Raw genomic sequence first — 5,451 nt, 5'->3', positions numbered from 1 at the left:
CATGGTGAGTTCATTTCCATGTTGACTCTATAGAATTCATGGTGAGTTCATTTCCATGTTGACTCTATAGAATTCATGGTGAGTTCATTTCCATGCCTCTGTTGATATTAACATCCCATCTTGTAAGTTGTCCAAAGGTTTTAAGAACACTCATTTCTTAACCCACTTGAGTTTCCCTACTCATCCAACCCCACCAATAGCTTTTGGTATTCTTTAGCAGTCATTTTTTTTTATATGAGCCAATTTTTAACCACCTCATGGTAGTTCCAGTGCCCATAGTGATGACTAGAAAACATGAGAACAGACCCGAGTGCCAGGCACTAGGCAACCTATCAGACACTAAAGGTCAGTAGTTGAGACACTGCAACTCCTGCCACCTGGCATTGACTGAGCCTTCTGATAATCAGGTTGTCCCCTTGATCCTGAGCACTGGTGGGTCTTCACAGCACTGTAGCCTGTAATGCAAGTCTAAACCAATGATATCATCACATCCCAGTCTCCTGACTACGATGAAAACTACATTTGGAGACAGAGATGAAACCAAGTCTAAACTAATGAGCCAATGAGACATTGGCTAAAGTATCTAGGAAAGAGACGGCTGCTGTGTCCTGCCAGACTCATAGCTCAGGGAATATTAACATTTTAGGTCCCTAACAGACTCCTGTCTGAAACGGGTTTTGAGAATTTAAAGCCTTGTGTGTTTGTATTTCTTGTTGTCTGCTTTGTTCTTGCATTTGAAGATGTGCACCTTCAGCCTCCTGCTCCCACCATGACCGACTCTCCATGTCATTGTAAGCCAAAATAAACCCCCTCTTCCTTGAGTCATGCTGCCATCTCACAGAAACAGAAGAGTAACTTATACAGACAGTCAGATATGTGCTGGACCTCTGTAACAGTGACAAGTGAAGTCTTTGCAAAGGCAAGCCTTCAACCAGCTCAAAGTCTGCCTTCCCAGAAAAGACTCATGGTCAATTCCTTCTCTGCTTGTGCTAATTTGGTCTGAGATCCTGCCATTGGAGAACTAAGTGTGTCTGTAGTGAATACAACTCCAGTTATGTCAATACCCTCTCCAGCCTCAGCAGGTGGGGGCAGACATCTGATCACACTGACCAAGGGCTCACAGAGACTCGGTATCCTTCAAATTCTCCTTTGGTTATTTCTTTGAAGAATTTACTTACATCATTGTTGAGAGCCTTGGGTGTTGTTCTAGTGTCTTTCTGCTGCTCTGATAAAATGCTGTGACCAAAAGCGATTTGTGGTGGAGATGCAATTTGGCTTACACTTCTAGGTCTCAGTCCATTGTTGTAAGAAGTCAGGACAAGAACTCATGGGAGGAACCCCAAGCCAGGATTGATTCTATGTAGCATTACCTCTGGTTAGGGAACTTACCCACAGACAAGGACAAGCAAGAACAATGGGGGACACTGCCAGCTAGGTGGCCCACTCACTATGCCTTGGTACCTTTTCTCAGTAAGGCATTCTCATCTTGCTTCCTCTTTGTCTGGCTTGCAACTGTGTCTCTGCCTTTCCTCTTCCCCAAATTCTCCTAGTCTGGTTGTCCCACCTATACTTGTTGTCTGGCTACTGGCCAATCATCACTTTATTAAACTGATATGAGTGTCAAATCTTTACAGTGCACAAGAGCATTATCCCACAGCAAGGGTGATGTCCTCCACATGACTGAGTAGAATTCTCATCTTGCTCGTACACAACACCTTCTTGAAAAATGATTATAAAAATGGCCATAGGAGTAGAATAAGTGAATTGACCTCATTATGATTATAGGGGTGGGAGTAAAGTGAGTTTCATTGGCAATATCCTCCAGGACCACAAGATTGACACCAAGGAGAAGTCAAACCCTTAACCAGTAGACCTCAGCCAAGCAGTAGTGGTGGCACACGTCTTTAATCCCAGTACTCTGAAGGCAGAGGCAGGTGGATCTCTGTGAGTCTGAGGCCAGCTTGGTCTACAGTGCAAGTTCCAGGACAGCCAGGGCTACACAGAGAAACCTGTGTGGAGAAAAGAAAATAGTAAAAACCTCAGGGAAAAAAGCGGAGAGAGCAAGCTGGGAAGTCAAGACAGAGGAGGTTTCCATGGGTACGCAGGCAGCGTGGGAGTGCTGCTGCTGCCAACTGATAAGGTGAAGGCTGCTGAGGAGAAGAAATGCATCCATGGTCAGTGGCGAGGAAGTTCCAGGGTTCAAACTCAAACTCAGAAGTCCGGGGTGCTTCCCCTGCTACTCTACTTCCTTTGTTAGAGAACTGGGTACAGTGTAGAAAAGTCAGATGTGTTTATAAGTTCATGATGCCAGCTCTGCACTCTCAAGTTTGACTGTGCTTCGAGACAGTGGTGAAGAGGCAAGATCCGTGCGTTAACATTCATGGCCCCGACATTAGCACTAGATTCCAAATGTTGCTGAGATATGAACTGGCATAGAATAGGGCTTTTACACCACTGCAGCCTTCCTCCACAATGAAGGAACTAGCCATGCTATAGGGTTTAAATGTAGTCTTGGTGTCCCAGGTACCAAGTCATATGCTTAGACTCATATACTTCCTGACTCATACATACATCAACCTCTGGAACCAATATTCTATAGTTTTTTTTATGTCTTTAAACCTATTCCTCTCATAGAGTACTGTATTTTTTCATCAATTAATAATCAAGATTATGGGTATAGTGGTGCACACATTTAATCCCAGCACTCAGGAAGCAGAGGCAAGAGACTCTCTATTAGTTCAAAGCCAGCCTGAACATAATGAGTTCCAGGACTACTCGGGCTAAATATAGAGATCTTGTTTCGAAAGGAAGGAAGGAAGGAAGGAAGGAAGGAAGGAAGGAAGGAAGGAAGGAAGGAAGGAAGGAAGGAGAGAAAAGAGAGAGAGGAGAAGGAAAAGAAAAGAGAAAAAGAAAAGTTTATTTCTGCCACTCCCATCTTCCCAGAATTCCCTTGCTTAGTTCTATAGTATGGTTTTCCTCTCATTCCTTAAGATCAATATTCTTTAAACTAAACTTGATCCAACAATGGATCACATCTCAGACTGTTCAATAAAGGAGCCCCATTCGAAAGTTGGTGGCTCGGGCTCAGGAACCTCCTCTAGTGGACTGAGTTGGTAGGCAGGAAGGCTGAGTTTTCCTGCTTTTCTGGGTTTCAGGAGCTCATCCCAAGGTTCACATCATGAGTCACTGCAAGCATAAAAATGGTCCTGGGGCTAGAAAGATAACTCAGTGGGTAATGGTGCTTGCTACCAAGCCTGAAGACCTGAATTCATGTCCAGAAGCTACATAGCAGAAAAAAGGAACCGACTCCTGTAAGTTGTACACTGTCTTCCTTAGACACAGCCTGGTACACACACACACACACACACACACACACACACACACACACACACACATTAAATTTTAAAAACACAAAAAAGATTTTTAAATATCATCTTTTCTCTGACCTATGACCCAGTCCTCAGGAGACTGAATCTTCCATTTCTCACTCAAGGAATAACTCTACTTCCCATTGATGAAAAGAGATGTTCTTGCCGTTAGAGTCAAAGAACCATAGTTAAATTAAATTGTCTGCCTCCCTGTGATGTGAGGGATGACAATCAAGGAGCAGAGAGAGGTAAGAGATGCATCGGGGCTGATTGCCAGCCTTGCTTCCTTCCCTCCAATTGCATCGAGTGGGAGCTTCTCAAGGGGGAGCTGCCACATGGTTTTGATTTACCGGTGCCCTTTTAGACAACCTGGATAGCCAATGGGTGAGAGCCTTTCCGAAGACCTGTCCCTTCGATTCCGGGCTGGCAAGAGGCCAGGAGAGGAGCCCTGGAGCAGCATATGCCCCCCCACAGAGCTCTTTGGGCTTAGTCCCATCTCCCACAGAAAATCCCACATGACAGGTGTGGTGATGTGCAACATTTTCAGCCAAAGTCCAAATGGAAGCCTCGTACTAGACTCAGGACTGATGGGCATGTGTGTGTGACCAAAGGTATAGATGACAACCTGGACAGCCTGATTATGTCGCACACACACACACACACACACACACACACTCTCTCTCTCTCTCTCTCTCTCACTTTCTCTTAGGGTCTGTCATCATTCAATAAACATTTATACTAAAAAGTAATATCCTTCCTGTTCCCAGCGCAAATACAGAGTGAAAGCAATGGCGCCTGCTCACCACGGCACATCTGTTTGCTGGGGACAGTCTGAGCCCGCAGAGACCCTGCACTGTGATGGAGTTTGAAGCGGGCACATATGCACCATATATATGTCTATACACCAGGCATGTGCTATGAAATCAAAGCCCTCGGACACACGGAGAGGGTGTAAAGTCCCTTGAGGGCCCCAGAAATTTTTCTCGGGGAGTGACTAGTGGATGAGAAATTAACTCTGTGATCCAAAAGCGGTTGGGGCCCAATAGCTGGCAATCTCCTACCCAGTGGCACTTTTCAGACACTCTTAGAAAGACAGCAAAGGCAGAAACCAGCAGAGCCCAGCACCAAGACACATTTCCCCACGCAGTGTCAGCCGACTGACATCTTTTCCCATCAATCCATCAGAGGCCATTATCTACCTTTCGACAAAACAATGAGTCTCTGCTCTCACCAGGAGCCCCTCACCCCAGATGCCCAGCCTAGCACACTCTCAGTCAGCTCAGTGACTGTCCTAGGGGTGCAGTGTGGCTGATGGAAAGGGCACTGCTGGACTCCCTAGAGACTCCCAGAGTCTTACCCCCATACTGTAAACCTGGGAGACCCAGTATGAGCACTAAAGGGAAACCCCGTAGAGCATCCCTGAAAGAAACTTTGCTCAGGGAAAGGGCACTGTGCCAACAGGCAAGACAGAGTGTGTTTTCTTATTGGAAAGTCAAACCATGTTCCTGTTCCCACACACACAAACCAGTAAATTCTAGAATATACTGCTGTCCCAAGTGGGGGGACGGGCTTGCTCTTTCCCTGATCATCTCCCAGCCATAATCACTTCCAGGACTCCCCAGGGTGAGAGTCACCAGAGAATGCTCTATCAGGCATGGCGTTCAATGCCTCATTTTTCAAGTGGGAAGTGAAGGTTCAAAGAGCAGAAGACATGTCCAATGCAATGCTCGTCTGGTCCAGCAACAAAGAGCATAGCTCGGGAGACTGGCAGTCTTGATTCCAACCCAAAGTCCACCGCGCCAAAAGTCTACAGAGACTTTTCTATGACTAGAGACCTTACTGGTAAAGTAAAAAGTCCACAGCCCGTGTGTCTAAAGGAGAATCAAATGAGACATGAAAGAATCCAACATGAATGGGAGCCTCACAAACACATCTCCGCCCCTTTCACTCCCATCCTCTTCTGCCGCTCCGTGCACAGCCTTTGCTGCTTCTAGATCCATGGCCCGGTTGGATCTTTGGAATTCTGCCTTCAATTGAATGACCATCCAGAGACTGTGAGTGTGTTGTGGGGTACCCCTGGCTC

Source organism: Microtus ochrogaster, linkage group LG3, assembly GCF_000317375.1.
Source record: "Microtus ochrogaster isolate Prairie Vole_2 linkage group LG3, MicOch1.0, whole genome shotgun sequence".
NCBI classification, from domain to species: domain Eukaryota; kingdom Metazoa; phylum Chordata; class Mammalia; order Rodentia; family Cricetidae; genus Microtus; species Microtus ochrogaster.
The sequence above is the reverse complement of the archived record's forward strand: the minus strand, read 5'-3'. Positions refer to the sequence as shown.